This window comes from Canis lupus, chromosome 21 (genome assembly GCF_011100685.1).
Source record: "Canis lupus familiaris isolate Mischka breed German Shepherd chromosome 21, alternate assembly UU_Cfam_GSD_1.0, whole genome shotgun sequence".
Classification (NCBI taxonomy): domain Eukaryota; kingdom Metazoa; phylum Chordata; class Mammalia; order Carnivora; family Canidae; genus Canis; species Canis lupus.
Genome location: NC_049242.1, coordinates 27,389,177 through 27,404,483, shown reverse-complemented (window position 1 = coordinate 27,404,483; position 15,307 = coordinate 27,389,177). Strand labels below are relative to the sequence as shown.

Sequence of the window (15,307 nt, the reverse complement as noted above, 5' to 3'; positions counted from 1 at the left end):
TGAGCATGGTCCTGGTGAGTTGGGAGACTTTCTCCCAAAGGGACACGGGGCTCACTGTACTGTGTCTATTGCTCCGCAGTTAGGTTTTGAAGGAGCACATCCCTGACTCCCCTCCCGGGGTCAGGCACAGGGGCCTCGTGTGCTGCACAACATGTCAGAAGGCCAGTCGGTTCCCACAGCCATTGAGCCCTTCACTGATGCAGGGCTCGATGCGATTCCCTTCTGTTGCCAAATTACAGGACGGCGCTCAACATCCTGCAGCCCTCACACCCTGAGCCCTCCCACCCAAGGAAAGGTCTCCCTGTTGGCACCTCAAGAGACAGACGTGTGGTCAAATTCAAGGGGTAAAGCCATTAACGCAGGGAAGTGATGTTAAAACTCAGCTGGCAGTTGGACCTGGGATGCCAACCTCTCCCACTAGATCCTTGTATTGATCCAAATTTTTTGAAAATTTATCCTCTCAGATTATTTCTTTATTGGATAATTTGCTTGTTTAAGAGGCAGGCAGGGAGCAAGGAGTAGGAGAGGGAGACACGGGCTCCTCAAGCACACTCTGCCCTAAGCGCAGAGCCTGCCAGGGGCACGATCTCAGGATGTTGAGGCTATGACCTGAGCCACAAGCAAGAGTCAGATGCTAAGTGACTGAGCTGCAGGCGTCTAGCCCCAGGTTCCTGCTGTGGGGAGAGAGAGTCCCTGAGATGTTTCCAAAGGAAATCCTGGCCCCTTTGGGAACATGGACCCTGTCATTTGGAACCAGTACACCACCAATGCTCAATGGAGGTCTGGCCATGAAGACCAATGAGATCTCTGTGATCCAGAGTGGGGGGATTCCTACCCTCCCAGTCTCCCTGGGGCCAGCTCCATTGTGAACAACACCCCTATCTCCGAGATGGATGGCTCCCAGTCTGCCATCAGTGCTGAAGTGGAAAAACCAGGTGCTGCCGACAGCGTCCCCAAACACCAATTCCCTCACTTCCTCGAAGAAAATAAGATTGCAGTCAGCTAAGCTCTTTGTCGAGGGAGAAATGCAGGCAGAATGACCTCTAGAACTCTACTTTTTTTTTTCCTTGTTAGAAGAACCCATCTCCTCCTGTTTTTCTTACTGATGTGCAGATGTTTACACTTGTGATCACAACCTCAGGCAAGTCCTACAATCAGATGTTGTTATGCTGCTTTGCAAAAAAAAAAAAAAAAAAAATTAAAAAGAGAAAAGAAATTGAAAAAAGAAAAAAAAAAAATACTGAAACGTATACAGGCTAGAATTTTTTTTTCTTCATTTTGGAAAGAAGCGGGTCCTGCAAAGTAGCTTTGTTACTTGCGACAAGCTGTATACATAAAACCTTGTACAACCAAGAATAAGTATTTCCAAAGACTATCCTCCTATTTCAAGTTGGAACTTACTGAATTAAAATGGACAAGACAACTGTTAGCCTATTGGGGGAGGGGGTACTGTATACTTCCCTGGTGACTCTATGTGGGTACGTGGACAAGATCTGGCATCTGTTTAGGGCCCTGTTTCGTATGACACCCACCCACCATCTTTCCATTTTTTTTCCTGAATGTACTTTTTTTTCTTTAAACCAAGGTTGTAGAATTACAAAATTCCTTCAACCTTGGTCCTTAGGTAGGATACCCTCAAATGGACTGGTTTAGTCCTTAGGGGTCAATATGTGTTGCTGCTTATTTAAATAGAGTCATTCAGAGCCCCAAGAGTGGCAATGTACTCCCTATGCTTTCCAGGTGTCTCATTCGTGAGCCAGCAGGAGGGCTAGGCACCTAAGCAGGGACCCTCAGGTGACTTAATTTGGTTCCCCAGTGCCTACTCGATCAAAGACCTGGGTTTTCCTTCTTGAAGAAACTCACGGAAAGGGCATATTTCTTACAGGTTCACATACTACTTTGTACAGAAAAAGTGTCCTTGGTGCAGCTTATGCCAAGTTAGTATGAAGATTGTTCTTGAGTATTGCATGAAGGCTACGATGTTCGAATGGGCAAGTCATGGGTGTGAAAGCTTTAATTTATCTACCTCATTTATTTTTTATTTTTGTAGCCATAATGTCTATTTTCCTATTTTATGACCGCTGAAGTGTTCTAATGCGCTGTCTTAAACCTGAGTTGATGTGTGGTGGGAGCAGCTGGACGTGGAAGATATTTTCATGGTTCTTTTTTTTTTTAACTCTACTCGCCCCCCTTTTTTGTATATGTAATGATGAAACATGCTCTGATGGTTGAACAAAGAGGGAGAAAGAAAGACTTTAATTTCGAGTGGAGAATCACCTTCTTTGTGGAAAAGTAGATCAAGACTGTTAACAAAAGTTGGTCTGTGTTATGGCACCTGACTTTAGGATCCAAATTTTTTTGGCCACGTTGTTTTCCTTCTGGAATTGTAAGTTGAGAACACAATGCTAGTACCTCCTTACACTGTGAAGTGGATATTGTTACTGAGAACACACCAGCGCTTTTTTCCCTGTTAAGCAAATCATGCCCGTGTGAATGTATGATCTGTGGAGAAACCCCTGTAGTTTTTACCTGCTGATGCTGTCGGTCTTGTTGGAGAATAAATTTTGGATGTTTTTGTTCTCCCCCCCCCAAAAAAAAACAAAGAGCAAAATCATGTGATAATCATCTTTCTCTAATCGACTTATTTTGCTTAGCATAATAACTTCTAGTTCCAACATTGTGGCAAATTGTAAGATTCCACCATTTTGATATCTGAGTAATATTCCATTATACATATATATGAATATATATTATAATGCATATATATTCCATATATTTATAATATATGTTGCTTTCAAAACCCCTGCTCACGCTGCTTCACCTCCTGTGGAGGAATTCCAGCTCCACTCAACTGCACCCAGCAAACATCCCTTTGGGAGATACTCATTTTTCTTTCTCTTCAACAGTCTCCTGTCTATTCCTTGGGACCAAGGTCTCCCACTTTTCTACTCAGAGGCCTTTTCCTGATGCTTCCGTTATGAGTGATGGCATGATTTGTGACATTAAAAATACATGTCTCTCTCAGACATGACATCTTAAGTTCTTGAATTCAGGATATGGTTTATTCCTTATGGAGCCTAGAATATGGCCAATGGCCAATGTACATCAGCAGAGCTGGTGTTGGATAATCGACCCAGGATCACACAACTCATTAAGAGCAAAACTTGATGTGTGTGCCTGCAAGACTTGGTTCATATCCTCTTTGCTTCCCTCCCTGACAATGAGATCTTCTACCCTGGAGATGCTGAGCTTGAACACAAAGATCTTTCTCCTAGAAATGCACATTTCTGGAATCCTGTGGAAGAACTTGGAAATGATATTCTGATAGGAAAAATTTACATATAGGAGTTGTTTTAGGCAGAGGTAACTAATGGAGAAAGATTTACTTTTCAAAAATGCATGACACTGTAAAAATACCAAAGAGTGCAGAAATAAAAGATGAGGCCAGGAGAGGTGATCTCCAAAAACGTAGGTCTCCTGAGATAATCAGTTACATGGAAAATAATCAAATATCAATCTTGCCCTCCTGTCCTATATTTACTTGGGAAGAGATTCCCAAGCTGCTGTTCATCAAAGGAGTTGTACCAAGTTCTGGATCTTATAAAGGCCAAAGAACGTATGGATACTCATTCTGACTTGTATTCTGCAGAAGAATAACAAATCTTCCTTCTCTTTCCTCCATAGATTCTTTATCACACTCAGATCTCTTACCAGAGGCAGACAGCTTCTGAGATGCCTCTGTTGACCCTTGAGGATGAAATAGAGGCCAATCTCTTGACCCTACAGCAAGACACTACAGAGGTCTAGCTGTAGGGTCAGATGTTCTCTTAATGAACCAACCAGTTATGGGCAACTCAGAGTACAAATTATCGGGAACTTGGTACTAAAAAAGGAGGGGGGCAAGACACTTACAATATAAGTGTATAATATAAGAAATTATTATCTTACAGTATAAGAAAAGGTTTATGATGAAAATAAGAACTGCCTTGCAGAGAGAAAAGACCAATAAGCATACACATTAACAGCCCTGGTCCCATAGTTGACAGCCACAGGGGATGTCTGAAACATTTAATCTGGACTCCAACCTCCAAATAGGTAGTATGTAAACAGTTATACTTAGATACATTTTATAAACAAGACTGCAATAATGAAATATGAAAACCACTATGGAATTAATAGTTAAGACATACCTAAACATTAAAGAGAAATACACAGAATGTATTAATAAAAGACTATATTCACAATAAAAATATCAACGAAACAGAAATAATACATATCCAGGACCAAAGAATATAAGTAAATGCTTGTTATCTAAAAGGAAATTTTGTAGTAGAATATCTACCAAGACAGGGTTGCTTGGCTGACTCATGTCGGTTAAGCATCAGATTCTTGACTCTTGATTTCAGCTCAGCATGGACTTATGGTCCTGGGATCAAGTCCCACATCAGCTCTGTGCTCAGAGGGGTGTCTGCTGGAGATTCTCTCTCCCTCTCATTCTGCCCCTCCGTGTTTGCTTTCTCTCAAATAAACAAATCTTTAGATAATGATAATAATCCTATTAAAAGAATATCCACCAAGAAAATCAAGGAATACTCTTTTCTAATTCTGGATGCACAGGCCACTTTTAAATATTATTTGCATTATATTCTCAAAAGAGAGGAGAATTGATTTTCCTCCTACCCAAGAAGGGACTCAATTCAAATGTGTTTCTCATCCTTTCCTAGGAATGCATATAGTTTTGACAAAGGAAAGCAAAGGAAGAGATTACGTGCTGTAAAGACAACTAAGTATTTATACCAATTTCTCACAGAAATAAAATAAAAGTCAATGAATTATCAGTAAGGTGCTCAAAAAGATAATTATCTGTCAGAATTCTGAGGTTAATGAGAAGTCCTTTAAAACAGAATTAAATACATTTCATTTAAGAACAAACATTATGTGTTGTATAGAAAGCATTATCTTTCAGATAAATGATACTGATCACAGGTGCAGGGGAGCCTGAAGAATCAGGAAAGGAGAAAGAAAAACAAAAAGGGCAAATTTTCAAGTGATTAAAAAATAAGCAGTAAGTGTGTATAGCAATGCTAATTTTATAAAAAGTCACGTATGGCATATAAACACATACACACTAAATATTTATATATATATATATTTATATTTAAATACATATATTTAAATAAACTAATACACTAGTATCATAGTACACAATCCATAAAGGTAAAATTAGTTAAAGCCCAGAGACACATAAAATACTAGTTATACTTGACATTAGTCTTAGTAAGTCAAGGTTGTAAGTTTTTTTTTTGAAGATTACTTTAAATATAAATGAATTAAACTCCCCAACCTATAGACATAGAATGGCAGCATGGATTGAAAATTTTAAACAAAGCCAAAGCACTCCTACTGTCTCTGCTCCAGAATTTGCTCCTGGGTTGATTCCAAGTGAGGGAACACTCCTGGTATATCCATACCCTATACCAGTTTGTCCAGAATTTAACTCTTCTTCCATATCTGGATGAGAGTGGATTTTCCTTTGGGAAGATAGCTTTGGTTTGGTTTGGTTCGGTTTGGATTTTTGTTGGCGGAGAAGCAAAAGACACGAGAGGTGACTAGAGGGGGAGAACAGGCCTGCTCAGGACTTCTTCAGCTAGCCTTTCTCACTGATCTCCCTGGGCACATGGAAGGAATCCCTCAACTGCCCATGAAGTGCCAAATCTGCTGGAGAGCCCAGCATTAAGGCCCTTCGCTCAAGCCTGCCTGCCTCCTCACCCCTGTGCCCTGTATACCTGCAGGTCCAAGAATCCTTAGGCTACTTCACTAGCTCCAATCCTGAGATTCCCCTGTGAGGATAGGCCTTTCTACCCTTGGACCTCTGGGATCTTCATAGGCTTCCAGAAGGTAGGGAATGTTTGTTTCCCCACCTATACATCGAGTGGCCAGAAATCAAGAGCCAGGAAGCTGGGTTTTCCTCAGAGGCCATGAGATAGCAATAGGGCAGCATTAACGGGATGAGACAGGGGCTTGAGGCTCAAGGGGCCAGACTCTGACCCTGGTCACATAACGACTGCATGGATGGGAGTTACGGAGGGCTGGGAGCAGGAGAGGGATCCCAAACCTGCTTCTGTACTGTCCTCTGCCTCTTAAAAATCTAGTGTGCTCATCGAGGAGCTCCTCCACCCTTCAGCTACAGGCATCTGCAGAGAAAGAGAGAGCACCCTTCAATAGGTGCTCTGGAGTGAGGAAAGACCAGTCAGTTGCTCTTCCTAAGAAAGGAATCCTCTCAACACCACTATGGCTTTGTTTGCTTTGGCTTGGTGTGGTATGGTTTTGTTTCCATGGGTTCTCATCAGAGATTTCTGAGAGAGAGAGAGAGAGAGAGAGAGAGAGAGAGAGAGAGAGAGAACTGTAGCCTGGATCTCATGCTAGTTGGACCAACACGGACCCAGTTGTCAAACATTGCTTCCTAAAGCATCTTAGGGTGAAAAATCTCCATGCCGAGGCCTCAGAAAGGAGTCATCATGATCCAACATTGAAGTGGGTTCCAGAATATGCATAGAGGGAAACCACCAACTCATCCCCTTATAGACCAACGTGTGACCCTGGCCCCTTGCGTGCACATGGCACCCACACAGGCATGCATGGGGATCAAGGTTTCCCTATACAGCTCTTCATGCAGGAGAGCTGGGTGTACCCTAGACCCCGATGCTAAGAATCCACGGTCATAACATGCTGCTGTCTCCTTCTCAGGTAAATTAAGGCTGGAGGAATTAAAATAACTATTAGAGAGGTTCAGAAATGCTGAAAAACAACAACAAACAACAACAACGAACAAACCCCACAAAACAAAATCAAAAGAAAGACATGCACACTAGTTCATTGGTGCTAACATTTTATTAAGGGAAATAAAAACACTACACACGACTCTAAGGTACATTCAAGAGCAAAAATGAGCTACATGGGTGAATATATGCCCATCACAAATTCCCACAAAGCTACCACCAGAGAGTCAAGAAAAACTCATGTCAGGAAGAGAATACAGCATCCATTTGCAGAGCACACAGTGGGTACGCCATGCTGAATCCCCAAATGCAGACATTGCGTAAACCAAGAGAGCTTAACATCTTAGATTTATTTCCATTGGAGTGAACAAGTGCTCTTTTACCAAAAAGATCAAAGTTTGCTGGCCTCTAATCTCGGAGGACATACACTAAGGATAGTAGGCTTAATTAGAGGTGTACAATCGTCAGTTATCTTCCAGCCCAAATTCTCCTGGTAACTCCTAGAGTCAGAGCAAACTTGGCATCACTATATACATTATTACTATGAGCCTTTAAGACAAAGTGTTTTCCAATTGGCTTCCAACCCTGAAAAAATGCCTAACTGACTTAAACAGAGAGATGAAAAGAATCTATGGGAAGGTTAAACAAATCTCTTAGTTCTGAAGAATAGAAGAGCAAGAATGAATATTAGTGACTTAAGTGTCAGAATAGTTTTCTGTGGGAAGATTCTACTTTCAAGGAACATACTGATTGCTCCACAAGAATCACACAGCTAGTGTGTTCTGATCCTATTTTGATGACATAAATATAAATGAGGAAAAAAGTATCATAACTTTTGTTGTAAAAATTATTAATTAAAACAGTTGAAATTAAATTATTCCATTAATGTCAAATGCTTCACTGTTCAATTGATTCTTTCAAATATTAAAAATAATAATTACTTGCTTATTATCAATGACAGAGAGTAGATTGCCTTTGCAATGGAGAACAATTTACCCATCGTATGATACTGGCTTCAGGGAACAGCTCTTCACATCCTGTGTTCTTGATCCTACTTGGAATCCCAGGACTGGAGAATTACCAATTTTGGATTGCCTTTCCTCTATGTGCCATGTATTTCGTAGCTATAGTTGGCAATATCATTATCCTTCATATAATCTGAACTGACCACACCCTGCTTGAGCCCATGTACCTTTTCTAGCCATGCTGGCTATCACTGACCTGGCTCTATCCTCTTCCACGCAACCTAAAATGCTGGCTATACTCTGGTTTCGTGCTCATGAGATTGAATACCATGCCTGCCTCATCCAGGTGTTCTTCATCCATGCCTTTTCCTCTGTGAAGTCCAGGTTGTTCATGGCTATGGCCTTGGACAATTATGTGGCTATCTGTTTCCCACTCCACCACTCTACTTTCCTGACCCCAGCTGAGTGGGTAAACTGGGAGTAGCTGTGATGATGAGAGGATTGCTATGGGTGAGCCCCTTCTGCATTATGGTCTCCAGGATGCCCTTCTGCCCCAAACACATCATTGTCCAGTCATACTGTGAGCACATGGCTGTGTTAAAGCTGGTGTGTGCAGACACTAGAGTAAACCGTGCCTATGGGCTCTTTCCGGCTTTCTCGGTGGTTGGCTTTGATATAATTGTCATCAGTACATCCCATGTGATGATTCTGAGAACTGTTCTGGGGTTGCCCTCTGATGAAGCCCGGTTCAAGGCTTTTGGCACATGTGCTTCCCTTATCTGTATCATCTTGGCTTTTTATATCCCAGCCCTCTTTACATTCCTCACTCACCGCTTTGGACACCATGTGCCTCAAGTGGTACATATCATGTTTACCAATTTCTATCTCCTGGTACCTCCCATGCTCAACCCCATCATCTATGGAGTCAGTACCAAGCAGATCAGGGACAGGGATATTCAAGGTTGTTGTGGAAAAGATCCCTAAGCCAAGGGTCACCGCATCACAACCAACCCCATCACCCCACTGATCTAGGAACCTAAACGCAAAAAGGTTGCCAGGCCATCGCATTCAGCACAACATTTTTGTGAACAAAAGGCCCAGAGATGAGAAATCCCCCAGAGCAAAAGGAACAATTTTCAGAATGTCCAGAACAAGAGCTCTCTGAGGCATGTGACTGATCATAACGCTGAGTGGACAAACGTTCATCATCACAAAAACCCAATAAGAACATGTCCATCTATCAAATTACTGAAGATTTCAACAGAATGCCATCTTCTTTTTTTTTTTTTTTGCTGTCTTTTTTTAAAAAATTTTTTATTGGTGTTCAATTTACTAACATACAGAATAACCCCCAGTGCCCGTCACCCATTCACTCCCACCCCCCGCCCTCCTCTCCTTCCACCACCCCTAGTTCGTTTCCCAGAGTTAGCAGTCTTTACGTTCTGTCTCCCTTTCTGATATTTCCCACACATTTCTTCTCCCTTCCCTTATATTCCCTTTCACTATTATTTATATTCCCCAAATGAATGAGAACATATAATGTTTGTCCTCGGTGTCCAACGAAAGATGAATGGATAAAGAAGATGTGGTTTATGTATACAATGGAATGTTACTCAGCTATTAGAAATGACAAATAACCACCATTTGCTTCAACGTGGATGGAACTGGAGGGTATTATGCTGAGTGAAGTAAGTCAGTCGGAGAAGGACAGAATGCCATCTTCTACAGACTATTAAGGGGAAAATGATCTTTATGCCGCCAGGAGAATTATAAGTTGCTACACCTAATTAAACAGGAGATTAGAACTTGTCACTAAGACACCTAAAAAGTGTACATATTTTCACATCTTGTAAACTCATTATAAAAATAGAATTGAGGGAAAAAGTACAAAGTACAAAAAGAAAAAGTACAATCTCATGTATAGATTGTTCATTTATAAAAACATGGAAACGTCCACATATTGATATGTAAGACCCAGATGAAGAATGGACAATTGAGTATCATGTGTCATTTAACTAATGTATTTGCAAAAAGTATTTATAGATGTGAAAGATGATCAAGATATAATGGTAAAGAAAAAAGACACATAACATTTGCCCATAATGCTGATAACAATTTGTATAGAAAAAGATCTGGGAATACATCTGAATCGTATAATAGCAACTCAGAGTAATGAGATTTGTGGTATTTCAATTTCCCTTTTGCACTTTCATGGATTTTTAAAAAATTATCCTTGATTTAGGAAGTTTAATTTTAGTATGAGGAAAAAGTAACTGACACAACAACAAAAGTGTACAGAACAGGTTAACTCAGTGCCAAGGCCCAGGGGAATGGAGGGGGAATCTGAGAAGATGAAGGACTCCTGAATACAGCAAATTTCAGAAAAGCTTGAAAATCTTGATTAAGTCCTGACAGAATCACAACTCCTTGAGACTGCTGACAGTGAGGATTAGGGATGCTGAGTGTTGATCTCTCTTTCCACAAATGGCCTATTGCCTGTTGCCAAAAACTTCACAATGAAGAAGTTTTGGAAAGGAAATAAAAAGGAGATTGTCTTCTGAGGATATATTGTATGGTTACGGGTAGTGAGAAAGTCACTAGAAATTTGAGTATTTGTTAATATTTAATTTCCTTTTAAATTAAAAATTTAAGGGATCCCTGGGTGGTGCAGCAGTTTAGCGCCTGCCTTTGGCCCAGGCACGATCCTGGGACCCAGGAACGAATCATACGTGGGGCTCCAGGTGCATGGAGCCTGCTTCTCCCTCTGCCTGTCTCTGTCTCTCTCTCTCTCTCTCTCTCTCTCTCTGTGTGTGTGTGAAATCATAAATAAAATAAATAAATAAATAATTTAAATTAAAATTTTAAGCTGTTTTAGAAAACTGTACTTTTTCTTATTTTTTTCAACTCTATTCAGGTGTCCTTACACAAAAAGTTGCACATGCTTAATGTATTCATTTTGATGAATTTGAACATATGCATACACACATGATAGCATCATCACAAGCAAGGTGAAAACCTTCCATCAAATTGTTGCATTTGTCCTTTTATCCTCTTTCACCCATTCTCCTGTCAAAGCCATAGTGAAGAAGGTTCTAGACCTCAGGCTCTCATGTTAGTAAAAACCAACATCAGATGAGGTGCTTGAAGAGGAAATAGGGACCATGTTTGCTTCTCCCAGGAGAAAACAACTATTAAAGCCAAAAAGTGTCCCCAGAAATGAATGGGTATTCTGAAGGAGCATTTTCATGATTCCCAAATATTAGAGATCTAAAGGGACATGACCCTGTTATCAGCAACCAGTAATGACTGTGACATCCAGCAAATCGTGTTACCGATTGTGAGGCTCTCTTTTTCTTTTTCAAATCATTTTGGTTGCTGCATAACTGTGACAATAAATATAGAATAGTTTAACACCCACCTTGAAGAGTTTGATACATACAGCATGCCTCTGTAGCTACCAGCCCCGATTAATACATAGAACATTGCCATCCACTTCATGAACGTTTTCTTGCCTCTCTGGAGTCAAACACACCCCCTCTGCACACCCCAACCAGGCAAACCCTGATCTGATGTCTTTCACTATAGATTAATTTTTCTCCATCTAGCACTTTGATAGATGAACAGATAAGTAGTACATTCTTTGAGTCTGGTGTCTCCACTCAGTATACAGTTTTTCAGATTCAGCTGTGCTGTTGCATGTATGAGAAGTAGGTCCTTTCCTGTTATTGCTGCGATAGTCTAGTCAATGTTTTCAACACACTCACTGAGGTATTGTTACCATACCAATTGTTACCTTTTTCCTTGGCTACAAGCCCTTTCTGGCCTTCTTCCAAACATATCCACTTCTTACCTGCCTACAACTTTGTTCTAAATCATCCTTCTTCCCTCAGCTGTTATTTTCTAAGCATATGATATTCCTCTGACATCCTTTAGGGTCTCATACTCAGTACCTCCTTTACAGCGAGATGCTTCTTAATTTCCTCATCTCATCTAGTTCTTGCCTCCTGTAATTTTTGTCACGCCAATATTTCATTTCTTCCCTCTCTTAACACAATACGTATATTATTTCAAGTTACTTATTCACATCATGTTCCTCTGACCTTAGAACTTAAACTTCCAATAAAAGCATAGCACAGCGGTTCACTATCCAATACTTACCCTCGCCCTCACTAGAAAAAAAACAAACAAACACAAACAAAACAAACAAAACAAAACCTACTTCCATGAAAGAATGACTAAATGGTTACAGTTGCCTGGTACCATTGTCACAACAATTCCATTGCTGACCACAAGATGGCATGTGCAGGTATTGTGGGATGCCAAGTGGGATACCAGACTTTTTCATTATTTCATGGAAACCTGAAAGGATATTGTTGTCACAGAAGGTAAATTTGATATATAAAAACAATTTCTCCCTCACTCACTTCTTTTTATTAACAAATTATCAAATATTTGGAACATTTTAAGTTTCTACCAAGAAATATCATTTGAAAAATTTGTTGCACCAAACATCTCATAAAAGTATGGGAGAGCATAGGACCAAGAGAGACTTGAGCAGCGAGAACGTAGTTCGTATCAAATGACCCCAAAAGAAGTGTCACTGGACAGCTACAATTCCAGCCTATATGAAAACTAATTACTTAAGCCATGCAGCTCTGTCATGATTAGAAGTATCCTCAAGTATATGAATCAGTGAAAACACGTTGATTGCCTTCATTAAAACCTGAAGACCAGAGGGCATTAGGGTCCAGGACATAAATTTCTGTAACTGACTCCATCATGTCTGTATTCATCTCCAAAACCTTTTAAGGGAGTGCTTTGAGTTGGGACTGGACCTTCCCATTTGTGATGTTGGTCAGAGTCATCACAGTGTGTCTCTCTCTCTTCAGAGAGCACACACCTCTAGGTGACCTACTGACTAGGAGAGGCCAGGAAATATTTAACGAAATCAGGTGAGCTTCTCCTGGATTTAAATAGTACTCAAGAGTCCAACTATGCCTGCCTGGAGTCAGTTCCAGAGTAACTTCAAAAGGAGAATCATGCATTTTCAGTATGACTACTCTGCACAGAGCCAAACACCTTGTTATTAGTATGGCATTTTACACCAAAATTCAGCAAGCATTACTTCATCACTTATTAGGTGCCAGCACTGTGTTTGGTGCTATAGTTATGTACATAACAAGTTCATCATCCTAAAAACACCCCTTCTCCAAGCTCTCACAGCACCTGCTACAATCTGCTATTATCATAAATTTATCCCTGATGAATCAGATTGTGTTTATGATTCTCAGTCTGCTACTCCTGAAGTTACTGACTAATGCAACTCTTTTTTTTTCTTTTTGAGCTAAACTCCCATGCCAGAGAAAGAAGAATGGCCCAAGTAGGTATTTTGTCTTACTTTGCAGAGCCTTCACCTCATCTCCATTCCAGATAAACCTGGGAGTCTCAGTTTTGGGTTCCCAAAGGACCACCACAGAAAAGATACAGGATTCTCGGTAAATACTGGCCAGGATATTTCTTTATAGGAGTTTTGCATACTCTGCATGGTACATATGTAACAAGTAGGTATAGTTATCCGGTTACATTTTGTATATGAAAAAACAGAAGCCAAAGAATCTAAGTAACATCTTGGGTATATTTAGGAGCCAAAATATATAACAGAGCCAAGAAATGGGGATGGGAGGGAATAAACAAGCTAAATTAAAAAAAAAAACAGATTCCTAGGTAGGAATTGGACCCTTTTAAGAAATCAACCTATAGGTCTTAGGCTGACAAATAAAGGGTGTGGATTATAAAGCTCTAAAGAGGAATTTATACATGATAATCCATATTATTGACAGCTTTGGAGGATTGTACAAAACTACACCTTAAGAAAGATTTAAAAGAAATTTGCCCATTTCCATTTCTTGAATGTGGCAGCTTCATTTTAAACCTCACATATTTAAAAAAGACTCAGCCTGGGGGGAGGGGATAGAGATAGGAAAGCTTGGATGGAGTAGTTCCCCATTTCAACTGGCTTCCTGAATGGAGTATAAAAGGCTCCATGGGTGTCCTAAACCAGATCTGTAGCAGTGGTTCTCTTACCACAAGAAACAGCAGTGATACCAAGCACAGTGACTGGGGCAGGAATGGGTAGGCAAGACATCAAGAAGGAAAGATCATTGGGATGTCGGGTGGCTTAGCAGTTGAGCATCTGCCTTTGGCTCAGGGGCCTGATCCCTGTGGTCAGGTATTGAGTTCTGCATCTGGCTCCCTGCAAGGAGCCTGCTTATCCCTCTGCCTTTGTCTCTGCCTCTCTGTCTCTGTCTCTCTCTCTCTGTGTCTCTCTTGAATAAATAAATACAAATCTTTAAAAAAAAAAGGAAGTTAAAACCTTTGAGGGAAGAGAAAGCATGAGTCTGAAAAAGGAATGGAGAAGTCTAGCATGAGACAATGTAGATTCTGACTCAGTTGGGGTAGTGGCCTTATGGTTGAAGTCAATTTCTCTTGTATCCACAGGGGAGAAACAGTCATTTATTCATGGGCCTTATTTATTCAGTAATTTTTCAATAGTTACTTTCTCTGTCTTCTATCTTACTACTCCTCCACGCTAGGTTTTTATTTCAACTTTTAACTGATTGAGATTTCTTGAGGCAGACACCCAATATTCTTACTGATGCAGGGCCCAACACTCAGTTTCTCCAAGAGACAATACTTAAATATTAGTTAAATGGACAAAAGAGGAATGATGAATATGCATTCTGAAAGCCTCATGTTGGATTCTAAAAACACTGTTTCATATAACTGTTTTATGGGTTCTCTGGGAGTTCTCACTTTCATAAGGCACACTGGCTCCTGGCAATAACAATGCTTCAAGTAGAAGCCTACTGAAGAAACTAGCCCTGAGGCAACATCCCTTTCCCTGAGTTTCCCAGAAATTAGGCCCTAGATTTCCCTTGAAATAACAGGGAGTGAGGAGAAGGCACTACCTAGAGTCAGTAGACCTGGGATCTTGACCCAGCTCTTGCCTCTTTCTTCAGGGACTGGGCAAGCCTCCACCCTTCCCCAGGTTAGAAATAGGCAGTTAAACTTTATAGGATACCTAGAGGCAAAGAAGAATCATAATCTGCCTCATTGGAAAAGTCAGAAAGGCTGTCTTAGTAGCAGTCCACAGGAAGCCAGATCATCAGACCCAAGAAAGAGAAGGCCAGAGACCCTGACAAAGCTGGGGAGAAAAGGCATTAAGCCCTGCTCCCAAGAAATCCCCTCCCCAAGAAATAAAATTCCACCCCTAGTTAACAACTATCAATGAAAGACAGAAACCCAACCCTGAGTTGCATAGCTGTCCCTTGAGAATGCCTATTCTCACAGCTTGCAGAGTGTGGCTTTCTTTCATAAACTGTTCACTTGAACCTCTCAACCACTGTGTCTGGTCAATCCTTAAATTATTTTCTTTCAATAAGACTAAGACCCTCCCCCACTCACACAAGGTCCTGAGGACAAACCAGGCAGAGGCCTCAGGCCTCAAGGTCTCCCTAGTCAACCAGGCAACAGAAGGAGAAGGATGGGCAAGACTGATAGTTA

The 15,307-nt window shown here is 40.8% G+C and overlaps 1 pseudogene; it reads left to right on the top strand.

The window, feature by feature from the left end:
- Window positions 1-7,782: 7,782 nt before the first annotated feature.
- On the top strand, window positions 7,783-8,728 carry LOC119877344 (annotated as a pseudogene).
- The last annotated feature ends 6,579 nt before the right edge of the window (window positions 8,729-15,307 follow it).